This window comes from Triticum dicoccoides, chromosome 2A (genome assembly GCF_002162155.2).
Source record: "Triticum dicoccoides isolate Atlit2015 ecotype Zavitan chromosome 2A, WEW_v2.0, whole genome shotgun sequence".
In the NCBI taxonomy this organism is placed as follows: domain Eukaryota; kingdom Viridiplantae; phylum Streptophyta; class Magnoliopsida; order Poales; family Poaceae; genus Triticum; species Triticum dicoccoides.
The window spans coordinates 577,725,394-577,739,532 of NC_041382.1; the positions used below are offsets into that span (position 1 = coordinate 577,725,394).

General features: G+C 47.8%; 1 protein-coding gene across 1 annotated transcript in view; it reads right to left on the reverse strand.

Annotated features, from left to right (window-relative positions):
* Positions 1-14,139, reverse strand: part of LOC119357972 — a 19,152-nt gene that overhangs the window by 4,231 nt on the left and 782 nt on the right. The window lies entirely within an intron of this gene.

Genomic DNA, 14,139 nt, shown 5'->3' on the forward strand with positions numbered 1-14,139 from the left:
GCTTTGAAGAACTCTGCTTCCTTCGGGAGGAAGGCGGCTCCTCCACCACAAACTGACCCAAAACCCCCAGCACTGGCACTGTAGCGATGAGGGGAAGAGGAAACTGGCCGGAATCGCGTCCGCGGCGCCACACCGGTCTGCTCTCCGACGATCTGGCGCGCATTTGCTCGGTCAGACTGACACCTCCTCTGCCGCGCGGTCAAGCTCCGGACGAACCCCAGCACCCTCCGGCCTCCGCCAAAAACCACGCACCGGAATCCACCGGTCGCCGATCAACCGCGACGCCCCTCCTCCAGTGGCGGAGCCAGAATTTTTGTGAAGCTTGGGCGAGTTTAAGCCTAAGAGCAACTTCAATGGATCGACCTAAACGGATGGCGTTTTTGTCCTCTTTTTGTTCGTTTGAGTTGGCCGCTTGCCCGCCGTCCGCCCTCTTTTAGTTTTGGGTCGAAAGTGCGCCCAACGGACCGATCCATTTCATGACCGCGCGCGTTTAAGATCATGTCGTCGCCCTGGTTTTGGCGCTCCAGCGCGCCGGAAAGGTTCGCGCGCGCGGGGAAAGCGGCCGCTGGTTTTGGCGCTCCACCGCGCGGGAAAGGTTCGCGCGCGCGTCGCAGCCGGCGCTCGGTATAAAGAAGGCGCTCCCTCTACACTCTATCCGTCGCCCACTCTCGCCGCCTCTGCGCCACTATGTCGATCCGCCGCCTGGGCGCTTCGGATTTTCGGGAGTCCGCGAGCGCCGCTCCGGCGCCTTCTCCTCCGAGATCTGGTTTCGTGAGAAACGTCTCATCCTCGGCACCTTCGACACCGCAGAGGAGGCGGCCCGCGCGCACGACGCGGCAGCGTGGCGCCTCCTGAGGCCTCGTCGGGATATGAATTTTTCCAACGTGTCGAGCCAGCGGGCGCAGGATCTGACGCCTCTCCCACGGCTTTTCACCAACGAGGATCGTCGTGTCCACCGGAGGCAGCAGCGTCGCCTCGCCATCGCAGAGAAGGACGTGGAAGCCTTGGTGGTGTAGCGAGGAGGCTTCCGGCAGGACATCGTCGACGAGCGCCAGTTCTACAAGTAATTGAGGTTGGAGAGGGACGCGAGGAGGAGGGAGCGAGCCACCTAATGGGAGGATAAGCGTTCGCGGAAGCAGGCAGCTTAATTGAAACTGAAGCTACACAAACGTCGGGTTGGGACTTTGAAGACGAGCAGCTTGCTGACGCCTACATTCAGACGTCGGAGGAGGACATTACCGAGTCGGAGTCAGAAAGCAACGAGTAGTTGTCTTTTTCTTTTATCTGTGTATGCTAAAACTATCTATGTATCCATTTTAATCTGAAAATATGGCCGGCGGCGTCGGCGACGTAGCAGGCAGGCGAGGGTATGAATCCAATGTGCCACCGACCAGCGGGCCCGGTGAGGAAAGAGGGCGAGTGCGCGTGCGTCCGTCTTGTGTCTGCGCCGGCACGAATCAGGCTCAAAAATGGACCGGGAATGGATCGGCAGGCGGATGAAAGCGGACGCGCGTCCGTTTGGGTCGGTGCGTTGGGCCGGCTTTTTTGTCCGCGCCGATCCAAACAGACGGTCGCAGACGAAATGGGTCGCCCCATTGAAGTTGCTCTAAGTGTCTAATAAAAAACCAAAAACGAGTGTTCAGATACATAATATATCTAATAGCATCAAACTTTCAAATCACAAATCCACATTAATAATGTAGTGAAAATATAACCATATTAATCACACAAATGTAATTTGACAGTGAAATAATATATAATATACCAAAATTTAGTTCATAAACCAAAATATACTTGATACTTGATACCTTAAGTGATAGAACCGGGGCCACATAGAACCAAATTCATCATATTACTCACAAAAGTATAGCTGTCCAAATTATCATTCAAACATCCTAGCAGAGACAAGATGACAAAAAATGGATTTTAATATTCACATAAATCAAGTGTTGTGATTTGCGAATATATTCAAGAAAAACACGAGGCAATACGAGACGGTGGTTGTGGCTCTACTTCTATTTGTGGTTGCACACCATGCACACTTTCTGCCAAAACCTCCTCATCTCTCAAATTTAATGATTTAAAATTTGAATTTAATATTTATATGTAGAACAAATCCCTAAACAAGAACTAAACTCATAAATTGGTAATCATCCTTGATGACCAATTTTCCTTGCCGTGACCTCAAAATTTAAGCCCTAATAAGTCTATGAATCTCACCTAATTCTGAAGAAGGGGACAAGTAGGCCATGATGCAAAGCATTCCTCAGAGTCTCGGATGGATTAGCTCCAGCTCCGCCCGCTGCCGGCCGCGCGCCTAGGCTGCCGGTCGGTCTCCGTCTCCGATGAACCGAGGATGCGGCCGTCTCGAGCGAACAGAAATTAACCGAACGGAGCGGGGAGGTGGAGGCATGGAGCGATGGACCGATTGTTTCTTTCTCATCTCTAGTAAAAAAATAAGATCAAACAAGTAGGCTTATCTCATGTAGGTACGTAGCCCATTAGCCTGTACGTACTTTTTTTTGCTTAATAATTAATTAATAGTGTTTGACCAGAGAGGATCGAAACCGAAGCCCATTGACCCAGCTACCTACTGCCCGGGTAAACCATCATACGAGGAGTAATTTGCCCCGTTATGACATTGCCATCGTAGTATGTCGCGTATCTTGTGAGTCCGGGCAAATGCCCAGGCTAGCCGGGCGCTGGCTCCGCCCAAGCCCTCCTCTGGATCAAAACCGAAACCCTCCCACCAATTAAATCCCCAGCTCCGCTCGCAACACAGAAGCCGATAATCCCCCAAACCGCGTGTGGAAAAAAAACGAAAAAAAACACCCGAGCATGACAAAAAATCCCAAGCAGGAAAAAGAGAGAGGCCAAGTCGAGAGTAGTAGAGACAAAGCCCAGACGCGGCGCACTTACTCTTCCATGGGCGCCCGGCGGCGCTGCGGAGGCTCGGGAGCGGAGTGGTGCGCGAGAAGGGAGCGGAGGAGCTCAGGAGCATCCGAGGGGGAGGCGAGGAGGAAGGGTGGGAGCTTCTGGGCAAGTGAGGTGGGACGGAGTGTCCGAGCCTCCGGTGCGCGCGCCCTTATATAGGCGAGGGGGGCGAGCAGACGCGCACCGTGACCAGCGTCGACCGTCCAAAATGTCTTGCCCGGCGCAGCAAGCAAACCGCCTTGCTTATTAGGCTCGGTAGGGGAGCTTTGGGTATGGTTGTGTCGCTCCGCGGGGGCTGGGCTCGGGTCGGTACAGGTTCGGCGTGGACTCGGCTTGCTCTCAGATTCTTTTCTGCCGGAGGAAACTTTTCCGAGACGCCTTTTGCGATCAGTACTCTGCACTAACCCAAAATGAGACTATGGGAGTGTTTTGTGACAATCGAGAGGATGGTCCATTGATGTGTCTCCTGGTAGACAAGGGAAGCCGCGCAATAAAATAGAAACAGACTTTGTACAACTCCGTCAAAAGAAGACCATCCGTCAGCTTCCGACGCACTGCGAATGTATGTACTGTGTACTACTCCCTCCGTCCAAATGAGATTGATTTTGATGTGAAATCGCGTTCGGTTGTACAGTGATTTCACATGTATTCGACCATTTTGACCATGGATTCGATCCGAGGAACGAACGCACCTGGCTCAGAGACGAATGGAAACAGAGGACGCGAACGAGTGCAGCGATTTCACATGGTCTCGCTGTAAAACGCGCACGTGAAGGGGTTGCCCTGCCTTGATCTGAGCCAACCGTTGCCCATCCAACGCTGAGAAAGCCAGCTTTTCATATTTCACTGCCCTTTTTAGCTCGGAAAGAAGTATCTGTTTGGGATTTACTACTTTACTGAGTTCAAGAAGAGTCTCGTCAACATTTTGTTCATGTAGTACTCTTTCCGTTTCTTTTTAGTTTGCATATAAGATTTGGTCAAAGTCAAACTTTCTTAACTTTGACTAAGTTTATTGAAAAAATATTAAGATTCACAATATGAAATCAATATTGTTAGATGCATCATGAAATAAACTTTCATGCCATATAGCTTTAGTATTGTAGATGTTTATGTTTTTTCTATAAAATTGATCAAACTTTACAAAATTTGACTTTGACGAAATCTTATATGTAGACTAAAAAGAAAAGGAGGGAGTATATGCAAGGATCTTCTGCTGGTCAAACTGTGCACCAAAATCTTCTTTTCAGATGAGGCAAACTGCCCAAAGAGATTTCCTAGGCATGGAAATGGATATGGCCTATTGGACTACTATCAGAGGCATGGACGGGCAGTAGGCCACCCCGGGAGCAGCCTTGTACACCCCGACTCGGTCGCCATGCACAACCAGCCCTAGTGAGAGGGGGCTGGGTGGGACCCCCACCCTTCCTGGCCCTTTATCTTGCATTGCCGTCACATCATCAAAGCGTCAAATGGTTCACGCCCGCTGCCCTTGCCCCCTGCCCCCCTAATCTTCCTCTCCAAGGCAAACAAGGAAAGAACACACCTGGCTCCCCTCCCGAGAGTAAGCCCAACGTGTTCCCCCAGACACGGAACCACGCGTACACATGTACAGTGAGAGAGGAAGGGAGTGGGGAGAGGTGACTGGCGAGTCGCCCTGCGGTCTTTGCCCACTCCTTCGTGTCCAAGTAAAAAAAAGGTTTTGTGTGTTGGATTTTTCTTTTAGGCCATCCTTTGTGTTTAATTCAGCAGTTAATTGCCCGTCGGTCCGTGCATTATGTGACGAGGAATTAAGCAAGTGACTTCGTGTGCACGATGGGCTCCATTTGCGCACAGTTCGGGTTTTTTTTTTTTGCGAATGAAGGTGCACATTGCGTTTTAATTACTGTTTTGTGTCCCTGGAAAAGCTCGATATTGTGTATTGAGTGTATTTCTGGCTGGCACTGTGGGGAAGAAATGTAGGAGCTGGATCAATGCACTAAGGATATGGCTGCCAGTACATGTAGTACTATTTACAATCATCATGGAGTACATGTATTTAACGGTGACATGACACTTAAGTTGACTCCCGCGACGCCTTCTCCTCTAGTCGTAAAACTGAAGGGCATGTTTGGTTTATGACTAACTTTGCCACAACTAATCTTAGGCAAAGCGTGGCAGCCACAAAAAGTGTGGCTAACAAAATGGCCACCACAAGTGTGGCAAGATTTGGCAAAAAATTGAGTCTATGACTTGTAGGGTCATATAACTAGAAAAGTATGGCAAACCACAAGTGTGGCAATGAACCAAACACATGCTTAAGATATTGTGGCATGACTAAGATTAGGCGTGACAACCTTAGGCTTAAAACCAAACAGCCCCTTTGTACTCCTGTACGCCTACGTCGGTACTGTGCCTTCCGCTGGGTCTACGGAAACCAAATGATTCGCAGGAGACATTTGCTTGCTGGCTTGCTGCTGCTGCCGGCCGAGACAGCACGCGGCAGCGGCAAGCAAGATACTAGTGGCAAATCCCCTGCCTGTTCCATCCGCACAACCACGGGCACGGCAATGCGGCGGCCACAGATACACCGCTGTCTCCGATCCCAAAGCTTTTTTGACTTGTATATATAAAAGTCCAGTCAAGTTGACTTTGACGCGACTGTGGTCAAGTCTCGCCATGGCTTGCGTGCAGGTTGATAGTAGAGTAGAACCGATGAACGAACGGCAGAGACGGAACAGCAGACCTCCGTCCTGATGATGAATACTGATTACAGTTCGTCCAAAATGAGAGATGATTACTCGAGCCAGTTCAGACGCTATCCCATAGCGAGGCCAGCCCAGCCCGTCCTTTGATCCTGGCTTTGACTGGGTTTTGACTTTTTGACCCAGCGACCGGCCTATGGTAAACACAAGTCACTTCAAGACTAGCGACGCACGTGAGCCCAGGGTTTCGTCCGGCCTGCATTGCACCGCCCAAGGCCAACCAACAGAGCCACACGCCTCGCAAGATCCCATTCTAATCGAGATCTGATGGAAGAGAAGGAGTGTCTCTTAACATCGGATCTGGCTGATCTTCAATTAGTTATCGCTGTTGACGGTTGGAATATCCTTGAGACAACTCATCAAGTGGTACCCTCCTGAAACCACACTGAAGTGAGATCATAACAAGAATTGCATGAATTAATTCAATGTTGGTCAAAATTAAACATACAACTGTTTATGCAATTAAATCTATATCACCGTTGGACAAAATTAGAAATAAATGCACCTTTTATAACGATAATAAATCATGATTATGTTATTAACAACATTGGTCATAAAATAACAGAATCATAATTGCTTCAATAATTACTTTAACCTGCTCTTAAAATTTAATTCTCACTTTAGTTTTATTTACTTTTAAAAAAGCATTTCTATTTATTTGCAGCGGTAAAACATGAATAAAAAATTCATGAACTTTTACTTTTCAGAAACATTTCTTTTATTTTTCTATTTTCTAAACAAAATTTTCGTTGGATAATTTTGAATAGAGAAAACTGTATAAAATTTACCCAAAAACTTGGACAAAAATCAAATAAAAACGGTAGCTGACTCGGCCTAGGCCCAGCGCGCGCGGCTGCGGCGAAGACGGCCCAACGCCTGTTCGCGCGCCGCCGCTGCCAGCCTTGCCTCTCTTTCGACTCAAAGGCCCGTTGTGTCGAGCGCCGCTTCATCGTGGTCGTCTGAAAGAACATGCGGTGCCCCCATGTTTGGTTTTGGTAATTGATGACAATCTCTATAGACTAATGGTTGCCTTGAGTTATATTTGAAGGTTTTGTCCATAGGCTTTTCTTGGAGTACATGTGTTGGTTTCAAGGAGAGTTTGTGTCGACCAAGGTGCTATTCAAGGAATTACCTAAAGATTGGTCTTGTGGGAGGTTGATCAAGACTAAGTTAAAGAGTGAATCAAGTTGATCAACCCACAAAGCGTAGAAGATGTACCGAGAGGGATTAAGTGATCCCATGGTATGGTAAACATTATCAATTACGCTTTGTGTACTAACCCATGGTCTTCGTGAGGGTTCTTTGTGGGGTTAGGTTGCGGTGTGCAAGTTCAAGTGGAGCACCACGAAGAGATCAAATGCTTGAAGCTTGCTATCCTTTGTGGTGACAATGGACCTATGAAGATGTGCGGAAGAGTAGCTCACCCATAGTAGAGTATGGGGGAGCAATCAACTAGTCTTCATCGAGTCAACACAATCAAGAAAGGTTGCGGTGTGCAAGTTCAAGTGGAGCATCACGAAGAGATCAAATGCTTGAAGCTTGACGTCCTTTGTGGTGACAATGGACTTGTAAAGATGTGCGGAAGAGTGGCTCACCCATAGTGGAGTATGGGGGAGCAATCAACTAGTCTTCATCAAGTCAACACAATCAAGAAAGGTTGCGGTGTGCAAGTTCAAGTGGAGCATCACGAAGAGATCAAATGCTTGAAGCTTGCCGTCCTTTGTGATGACAATGGACTTGTGAAGATGTGCGGAAGAGTGGCTCACCCGTAGTAGAGTATGGGGGAGCAATCAACTAGTCTTTATCGAGTCAACCCAATCAAGAAAGGTGGTCCAACTTGAGGGAGTCAAGATTGTCATCATCTAGCTCAAGTGGACCATGTGCAAGGCAAAGGTTTGCCCTTGGTAGGTTTTCTATTTTACCGGTCTCATGATGGTAGTTGGGAGACCGGGTTATAGGATCGATTGCCGTACTATCAAGGGGGGCTCTCGATGAGTAGCTTGATCGTATCGTTGTAGAGAGCTCAAACCATTGCATCCTTGCATCATCTTTATTGGTTCTTATTTGGTTCTTCTCTTTGTGAGTTTTGGAGCTTATGGTCATGTTGGTGACAAGCTCGAGTTCATCGAAAACGGAGTTCACATGCATCTTCTATGATGTTTTCGATGTGGGAGGTTTTGCCGGTTCTTCTCGGTTGGAGGTTTCACTCCTCTATTTGTCGGCATACCTTCCCTGACTCTTCTTACTATATACGGTCGCTGTTTTGATGCTACTCGTCGTCTTGTTTCCAACAAGCTTGAGTTTGCTCAATTCGGAGCTCATATGCAGAAGTTATGGCAGTTCTTGTTTTCTTGAGTGTGGTTTTTATCAGGGTCCCAGCAGTAGTACCGTGGTACCCAGCGGTAGTACCGCTGAGGGGTCACAAGCGGCAGTACCACTCCGAAGCGGTAGTACGGCGGTGACGCCGCAGCAGTACTACCGCTGGCTTACCAGGTCCCTACTACGTCGTTTCGAGGGGTCTTTTTCTGTGTCAGATTGTGCGGTACCTCGCTGCGTCAGTAGTGCGGCAGTACCGCTCCTTAGCGGCAGTACCGCCCTTCCTCCGTGGTAGTACTGCCCGGTTCCCTCTTTCCCATTACCCTTCGTTCTGCGTGGCAGTACCGCCGAAGGGAGCGGTAGTACCGCTTAACCCAGCGGTAGTGCCGCCGTCTCCTGCGGTACTACCACCCCAAGGTTCATGTTTTATTGCTCCTTTTCCCTGTTTCTTCCACCTGAGCGATAGTACCGCTCGTGGAGCGGTAGTACCGCTCGTGTGCGGGCTGAGCACATAACGGTTGGATTTCCCCCCTCCTATAAAAGGGGGTCTTCTTCCCTATTGAACCTAATCTTTTGAGCTCGTGTTCTTCCCTCATTGTTGACCTTCTTCGAGCTTGCTAACTCTCAATCCCTCCATGGATTCTTGCTAGTTTTTGAGGGAAAAGAGAGAGGAGATCTATATCCACATTTCCACCAATCACTTTCTCCTCTATGTGAGGGGAACCCCTTGGATCTATATCTTGGAGTTCTTGGTGTTCTCCTTCTTATTCTTCCTCTCATTTTCCTCCCTAGCATTAGTTGCTTCGGTGGGATTTGAGAGAGAAGGACTTGGGCACTCCGTGTGCCCTTGCCATTGCATTTGGTGCATCGGTTTGAGTTCTCCACGGTGATACGTGGAAGTGAAGGTTGAGAAGCTTATTACTCTTGGGTGTTTGGGCACCCTAGAGCTTGTTCCTCTTGGGTGCCTTGGCGCCCTAAACGGTTGGTATTGTTCGGAGCTCAATCACTGTGGTGAAAAGCTCCGGGCAATCATCGGGGTCTCCAATTAGGTTGTGGAGATCGCCCCGAGCAATTTGACGGGTACCAGTGACCGCCCCCAAGGGTTGCCGAAGTGTACGGGTTCGGTGACCGCCCCCAAGGGTTGCCATTTGTACGGGTTCGGTGGCCGCCCTCAAGGGTCCCTTAGTGGAATAACGGCATCTTGCATTGTGCGAGGGCGTAAGGAGATTACGGTGGCCCTAGTGGCTTCTTGGGGAGCATTGTGCCTCCACACCGCTCCAAACGGAGATTAGCATCCGCAAGGGTGTGAACTTCGGGATACATCGTCGTCTCCGCGTGCCTCGGTTATCTCTTACCCGAGCCCTTTACTTATGCACTTTACTTTGTGATAGCCATATTGTTCTTTGTCATATATCTTGATATCTCATAGTTGCTTATCTTGCTTAGCATAAGTTGTTGGTGCACATAGGTGAGCCTAGTTGTTTTAGGTTTTATGCTTGGCAAACCGCTAGGTTTATTCCGCATTTGTTCAAGCCTAAACCGTAATTATTTTAAAGCGCCTATTCACCCCCCCCTCTAGGCGACATCCACGATCCTTCATCGTCCATTTGATCGGACGGTCACTTGCGCATGTAGGTCGAACAAAACCAACCCACTACGCAGCTCGGGGGAACCCTAGTCCATTTCTCTCCCTCTTCCCTGTCTCTCGCCCGCACGGCGGGTAAGGGCAACGCCGGCCGCCGGCGATGACGTCGAAACACCGCGCCGCGCGAGCCCCCTTCCCCTTCCCACTCTTCCTCTACATCCATCATCCACCTCCTGTGGCAGAAAGAGGGACGCAGTTGCGCCCTCCTCTGCTCCCCTGCGCTCGACGGCGCCCGCGATGCGGCAGCACCCCTGTCCCCCTTGCCGGCGTCCGCGAGCTCCCGAAGGAGAGCGCGTGGCACAGTGGCGATGCCCTTTGCCCCTTTGGGGTACCTCCTTTTGGCGGTGGCGAAGGCATGGTGCCCCCCTGCCTGTGTTCTTCTTCTGATGCCTCGGCTTGCCTGTGCGCATTGAGATCGAGAGAGACGACGCGGCCTCAGCAGTAGCACACTTTGCCGGCGAGCCCGAGGCCCTTCTACCGGCGAGTTTCTTTGCCCTGTGATTAGGGTTTTTCGGGAGGGGAAAATAATTCTTCGATTTCTTTGCTACCGAAAATTCTAAAGCAACTATGGCTCTGAAACCATTGATAGATCCTATGGACCAGGTAGGTTAGAGATTAACGGTAGGCTACCTTCTCCTTGGCTCGAGGATCCCAAGCCGGTGGCCATGGTGGAGGGGCAATGGCATGGGTGTGTGTGTGCGAGAGCAGCGGCGGCGGAGGTGCTTCCCGTCGGCCTACGCTAACCCTAGATTGGTAGGGATGTTGGTGGGGGGCTGCGGTGCACGGTGAACCTCGATCGTGTGCGTCCCCCACCTATTTATGTAGTGTGGCGACACGGGCCCACCAACCAGAGTTCGGTTGGGCGCCCCCGATCAGGGCGCGAGTCAAGGGCACGTCGAACCGTTGGGCTCGATCGGGATGAGATCAACCTAACATTCTCCCCCTTGATCTCAACTTTCCTTTAACTTTATACTTTATACTTTACTAGTTTCATCACCGATTAGTACATAGAGCATGTTTCATCATGACAGCTCAATTGCCAATAGAATCAGATAGCTACAACATACCTCTTTGTTTTGAAACAAATTATGTTCCTTTTGGGCCTCTCATGATCCAGGAATCATAGGTTTGCCCTTAAACTCATGCCGGCTAAGTGTTCCTTGAACACACTGGGTGGTAAGCCGTTCGTAAGCAGATCCGCAAGCATATCCTTTGTCCTTATATGCTCGAGACTTATAGTGTAATCCTGAATTTTATCTTCCATAACATAATAATTTATCTCTATTATTTTAGCAGCATTACTTGACTTGTTGTTGTGAGCATGGAATATTGCGGGCCGGTTGTCACAGTACATCTTTAGTGGTTTGTCAATACAATCTACCACTTTCAAGTCGGGTATAAATTTCTTTAACCATATCGCCTGCCCCGTGGCCTCATAACATGCTATAAACTCTGCATACATCATGGACGATGCAACTGTTGACTGTTTAAAGCTTCTCCACGAAATAGCCCCTCCAGCGAGAGTGAACACGTATCCTGACGTGGATTTTCTATCATCTCCATCTCCCGCAAAATATGTGTCTGAATACCCTCTTATCTCTAGGGAATCAGATCTCCTGTATGTTAGCATGTGGTCCTTCGTGCCTTGCGCATAACGCAATGCTTTCTTTACCATCTTCCAGTGCACTGTGCCTGGATTCTCTTGATATCTATCGAGTACCCCGGTGACAAAAGCTAAGTCAGGGCGAGTGCACACTTGTGCATACTATAAACTTCCACAGCCGAAGCATATGGTACTGCTTTCATTTGATCGATCTCGTACTAGTTCTTGGGACGTTGGAATTTCCCAAAACTGTCGCCCTTGACTATAGGAGCAGGTGTGGCTTTACTCGCATGCATATTATACTTTTTAAGAACCTTTCTAAATATGCCTTCTGCGATAGTCCTAAAACTCCATTTTTCCTATCTCGGTGAATTTCTATGCCCAAGACATATGATGCTTCACCAAGATCTGTTATATCAAAATTTGAGGACAAGAACTTCTTTGTTTCTTGTAACAGACTAACATCACTGCTAGCAAGCAAGATATCATACACATACAAGATTAGGAAAATATACTTCCTATTTAAAACTTTGCATAAACGCAGCTGTCCTCAACATTCTCTTTAAATCCAAATCTTTTAATTGCCTCATTAACTTTAGATGCCACTGTCTAGAGGCTTGCCTTAATCCATAAATAGATTTCTTAAGGAGGCATACCATATCTTCCTTGCCTTCCATGATAAAGCCCTTGGGTTGTTTCATGTAAACATTTTCTTTTAAATCCCCATTAAGAAATGTCATCTTTACATCCATTTGATGTAACCCTAAATCAAAATGTGCAACTAATGCCATTATGATTTTGAAGGAATCCTTATATGAGACTGGGGAAAATGTCTCATTGTAATATATCCCTTCTCTTTGTGTAAATCCTTTTGCCAGAAGTCGTGCTTTATACTTTTCTACATTCCCATTAGAGTCATACATAGTTTTGTAGACCCATTTACAGCCTACTGTTTTGACTCCTTTAGGAATATTCTCTAAGTCCCAAACATCTTTGGAACTCATCGATTTCATCTCGTCTTCCATTGCCTACAACCACTTTGATGAGTGAGGGCTTCTCATGGCTTCTTCATATGAAGTGGGGTCACCTTCTACATGAACTACCTATGTTATAAACTTTATAATTAGTAGAAATAACTGACTTTTGGGGTCTTGTATACCTTCTAAGGGCCTCACTCCTAGGCTCATTCTGTGCCTCAACTTCCGGCATATCTTCTAAAAGTGGTTGCTGCTCCCCCCTCATGCTCAACAATGAGTTAAGTCAGCTCCTGACGGACAGGTTCCGTATCTTCTCCCATAGTTGTCATGGGTGGAGTTACAACAGGTGCTTGCGCCGCAACCTCAAGGATTGTCGGTGCAGGCACAACAGGTAGTGAGAAATATGGATCCCGAATCATCGGATTAGGTGCATGCACCCTCTTCTCCTCAAGATCAATTTTCTGAGCTACCATACTCCCCCTCATCATTTTGTCCTCTGAGAAGATTGCATGTCTTGTTTCTACAAACTTTGTGTATCTCTCTGGACAGTAGAAATGAAAACCTTTTGATCTATCAGGATAGCTAATGAAGTGGCAACTAACTGTTTTGCGATCTAACTTTCCAATATTTGGATTAAACACTTTGGCCTCAGCTAGGCTCCCCACACCCTTAAGTGTTGTAGGGAGGGCACTCTTCCTGTCCACAACTCGTACGATGTTTTGGGCACCGACTTGCTTGGTACTCTATTGAGAATGTGAATGGCGTTTTTAAGCGCCTCCATACATAATCTCAATGGCAAGGTGGAGTAACTCATCATGCTGCGCACCATATCCATAAGTGTATGGCTACGCCTTTCAGTTACTCCATTTCTTTGAGGCTCGCACGACATTGAATACTGGGCCACTATGCGAGTCTCTTGTAAGAACTGAAGGAAATATGCCCTAGAGGCAATAATAAAGTTGTTGTATTATTCATGCTAGAATTGTATTTATTGGAAACTTAAATACATGTGTGAATATGATAACCCACAAGTATAGGGAATATCAACAATTTTCGAGGGTAGAGTATTCAACCTAAATTTATAGATTCGACACAAGGGGAGCCAAAGAATATTTGAAGGTATTAGCAGCTGAGTTGTCAATTCAACCACACTTGAAGATTAATTATCTACATCAATGTGATCAGTAGCAAAGTAATATGATAGTTTTGATAATAGTGACAGCAGCAATGGTAACGGTAATAGTGATAGTAATAGTTTTGTAGCAAGTGCAACAGTAACGATAGCAGTAGTTCAACATCAGTTGTGTATAATATATACTTTACCATCGTACTAATTATGCTTATGCATCATTGTCGACCTTTTTTGATGTAAAGACCCTCTTTCTCACTCTGCCTCTCATCTCCAATACTATTCTTTCTCTCTCTCTCTCCATCTATTTCCCTATTGTGGCCTCATCTTCTCCATCTTCTCAAATTCCCTCAATCAGTTATTTAAGTGTTCGACTATACACAAAATAATATTTTCTAGTGTAATATTTCCAGGACTAAGAGCATCTCCAATAGACGGTCCATATGTAAAAATTATCAACTTTTGAATCTTATGAGGCAAAAAATATCTCTCCAACAGATGGTCCATATGCAAAAAAAGATTTACATTTCCACCTCCACGAGATGTAAAATACAACACCTCGCCGTGAAAATTTACATCTCCGAAGGCAGGAGATGTAAAAAACCGCGGCCGCGCACCAACACCCAACCGCCCTTCAGTTCATTTCCCCCCTTCTTCCTCCCACCCGCCCGCTGTCGCCCCGCCGCAGCTCGCCGATGTCGTCCCGCCACAAATCCGGCCTTGTCCCTACCCCCGCCGCCGACTCCACCCCGCCTGGACCACCGCCCGCCGTCATTTGGGTGGATCAGGTCGTC